Source organism: Aedes aegypti, chromosome 2 (assembly GCF_002204515.2).
Source record: "Aedes aegypti strain LVP_AGWG chromosome 2, AaegL5.0 Primary Assembly, whole genome shotgun sequence".
Taxonomy (NCBI): Eukaryota; Metazoa; Arthropoda; class Insecta; order Diptera; family Culicidae; genus Aedes; species Aedes aegypti.
The window spans coordinates 109,663,321-109,667,248 of NC_035108.1; the positions used below are offsets into that span (position 1 = coordinate 109,663,321).

At 42.2% G+C, this 3,928-nt stretch overlaps 1 pseudogene; it reads left to right on the forward strand.

The window, feature by feature from the left end:
* The first annotated feature begins 1,787 nt into the window (after nt 1-1,787).
* LOC110676992 lies at nt 1,788-2,123 on the forward strand (annotated as a pseudogene).
* Nucleotides 2,124-3,928: the final 1,805 nt, after the last annotated feature.

The window sequence follows — 3,928 nt, forward strand, 5'->3', positions numbered from 1 at the left end:
GTTATTAGCGGTCAAAACCTGACCATTTTTCGTTACATGCTCAATTTTTCGTTTTTCTGAATTGTACCCCCATATGTTGCCGTAAGACGTTATCCAACGTCAAAAAAAGAAGATAACTTTTGCGTCTGCTAAGAAGAAATTGCATCTGGCGGTACTGAGGAAAATTTTATCTTGGCTTTGGCAATGACGGCGCATCACAACGGAGATTGGAAAACATGCGAACGCAGTGACGACATCAGGCCTTATCGTTCAAATATATCGTTACGTCACAGGGGGAGGGAGAGGGTCTTCCATAGTGTTACAGCCCTTATACACAATTTAAATCTTCCATACAAAAGTTGTTACGTGGGGAAGGAGGGGGTCTAGAACTGGCACATTTTGGGTTATGTAATATTTGAATCATTCCTTAACAATAGAAAATATATTTATTGCATTCCGACAGCACGACTCGGAAACATTCTCGATTTGTCGTTTTGTCAATTATTCATAACTAATCAGATATTGTATGATGCTACGAGATGAATAAATGTAAGAATATGGTAAACACATTAGCAAATATTACACAAATAACTCTTTAGGACACATTTGTTGGCACTGAAAAGGGCCGATTGAACTGTGAGAATCGAGTAACGCGGACACATTTTGCCAGCGAACAGGTTGAAATCCTCCTCGCCCGATAAGATTTGCGGTGGCGATGATGATGGGCGCTTGAACAAGCGGCTTGAGCTGATTTTCTTCAGCCATCTCGTAGCCAGCGATTTCACAAACCGGACACTGGATTTGCAGCAGCTTAAGGTGAAGATGAATCGAAGCCAAACCTCAAATTTTCAATACATACGTTTAAGCTGAAAACATAATCGATTGGTCACTCGCTGGTGGTGACCAATCGATTAAGTTTTCAGCTCAAACGGGTTTTCGGTTCTCCAGATCCGTGCTCTTGAAAATTTGAGGTTTGGCTTCGATTCTTCTTCACCTTAATGATTGTAAATTATTGATGCTGGTTTTCTTGTCCACACACTAAGGGTGAGTCACGAATTTCGATAATAACTCAGCAGCGGAACGTTCGGTAAACAAAATTTGTAGATATTGTTGGAATTTTACTGATTTTGGTAAAATGTTTACCGCAAATCACTAAAAATTTCACCAAAACTATTATTTTTGATTCACCGACAGTTCTGTTGCTGTGACTATTGCCAATAATGTTGCGTGAAATATTTTCGAAACTCTTTCCAAATTAAATTGTCGTCCTGAAAAGGACGGTTGGGTGAGGATATCGTCGATCGCCATTTCATGCTCAGGTTTTGTGAATTCAGTGGTAGTTTTGCTGTCGGTGATGGGGACGATTTAGCTTCCAAATCTGTACAGCGTATGGCCCTGCCACTTCAGAGCGTAGCCGACAGAATTCTGGATGACTTCAGCTCAGCACACCGCGGGTTTCCTCGTAGATGAGACCGGAGGTACGATTGACGTCGCCACGGCGAGCCAGACGGCGGATGGCGGGCTTGGTGATGATGCACTGGATGTTGTCACGCTTGGCGCTTCCTTTTCCGAGGCCGGTCTAACTTCGGCAACGATTGTAACAAAACTGATGCTCGGCCGCCGGCTCGGCTGCTTTTATGCGGTACGCGATGGATGAATTCTTCTTGCTCGCTCGCTGTTCACTGTTCGTCTCGCTCGCTCGCAAGAGAAGGTCATAAAAGGGACCGGCAGCCGCGCAAATTCAATCATTCGTTTGTTTCAATCCGTCCAGAGAACACTACTACGACGATGGCTGGAAAGTAGCCCCTCGCAAGCAGCCGGTCACGAAAGTCGCTCGCAAGAGCGCCCCAGCCACCGGAGGAGTCAAGAAGCCGTATCGCTATCGGCCAGGAACGGTCGCTCTGCGTGAGATCCGTCGCTACCAGAATTCTACGGAGCTGCTGATCGACAAGTTGTATTTCCAGCGCCTGGTCCGTGAAATCGCTCAGGACTTCAAGACCGATTTGCGATTACACAGCTTGGCGTCATGGCCCAGCAGGAAGCGAGCGAGGCCTATCTTTGAGGGTACTAACATGTGCGCGATCCACGCCAAGCGTGTCACCATCATGCCGAAGGCCTTCTAGCTGGCTCGTCGTATCCGTGGCGAACGAGTTTAAATTGAATTAGGACGCAATTTCAAGCAAAACGGCCCTTTTCAGAGCCACAACAATGTATTCCACGTAAAAGAGTTACGGCTTAAGATATTTCACCTATTATTAATTAATTAATTTATTTAATTACCAATTTAAATTTCGGATGATTAGTTTTTCAACGGCAAACAAAGTTTTAGCTAGGTTCCCGTCGGGCGGCGGTAGCATTTTTGCAGTTTTCTCTATGCGCTTATTTGGTTTCGATCGACAATTTCTTACCAAATCAAATCATCAACAAAGCTGTTGCTGATAAGTTTTAGCTTTCAATTCGACAAGTTTATACTGATTGCTTTGGCATGCATGTGGCAAATGACTGATCGAAATATGAATCCATCACATCCATTCACCAGTAATGTCGCTCTTCACGGTGTAAAATTCTCATAACTCTCTTTCAAAATTAAATTGTCGTCCTGATAAGGACGGTTGGTGGTAGTCACAATCCATCGAACTGGGTTTTCATTCCATTCTTAGACAGAAACACACCAAAAGATTACCGAAGACGATTGAATTAAAATGCGGTCGTGCGCGTGCGCGTGAAGTGGAATTTGATTGGCTTCGACTGAACACGAGATAATAAAGAGAAGTAAGAAGAAGACCGAAAGGGGCGTTTCCCTTCGAAAGACGAAAGTGGCTAAGATATCTCTCAATGATGTCTGTGTCAGGAATACACAGGAAAAATGTGCTTTTCTTCGAAAAATAAGACATGCTTCGATATTTCTCAATTTTTCAATAGTTTAGCCATGAGAATCAATAGTTTTCATTGTTGGAGTAGATTCGTAGAAAGATTTCCAATCGATTGGTGCAAGAATCTAGAAAATCTATCCGGGCATTAGTAAGTTATTAACAGTCAAAATCTAACCACTTTTCGTGACGCGAGCGATTTTTCGTTTTTCGAAATTGTACCCCAGTATGTTGCCGTAAGACGTTATCCAACGTCAAAAGCGTATTGAAGGACTTAAACTTTAATCAACTCGTGGGGCAAAACGGCCACACCTATTTCATAACACCAAAATAGCCGTTCGAATTCAAATTCCAGCAATCGTAATGGCACGCTGTAGTTACGTGCCAATTCGAACCTTACAAATGCACATTTTTCGAATCAGCATGTATACTTTTATCGAACAATAACATCTGATCAAACGCCCTAATATATGCAACTTATTTGCATGCATGATTGCGCATGCGTGCGCGCGAACGACTAACGCCGAGATCAGGTGGCGCGTTTTACCCCGCAAAAAATAAAAATGCAGATAAGCAAGCATTTTGTAAAAATTGATTTATTAACTCCAGAAAAAAGGAAATGGATGGCTGTTTGTACTATTTGATAGAAAACATGTTTGTCTATGAGATAATGAATAAAAAATGGATTATAATAATGTTCTTCATAGCTAAAAACGCTTACTTCCTTAGAGGGCGCGTTTTACCCCCAGTTACCCTATTTTTATTTGGAAGCAGAACGTTCAGCGGGCGTAGAGGAGGCTGTAGTATGGTTAGCTGTTTAACTTACAAGTACCGTTTTGTCTCAAACTCCGAACAGACTCATATTCCGAACACTTGGTTTTAGTATGGCGATTTGGTTGAAATGTTTCGCTGAAATATGTCACCAAATAACAAGGAAATGGTAGTCAATTGCAATTCAATTTTCACGTCTCCAATATAACTTATTCCGCGGGAGTAGTGATGATTCTCTAGTTTAAGATCAGTAGAACAAGCTCAGATAAATTTATTTGCGAACTTATTCATTTGAATACTTTTTATGC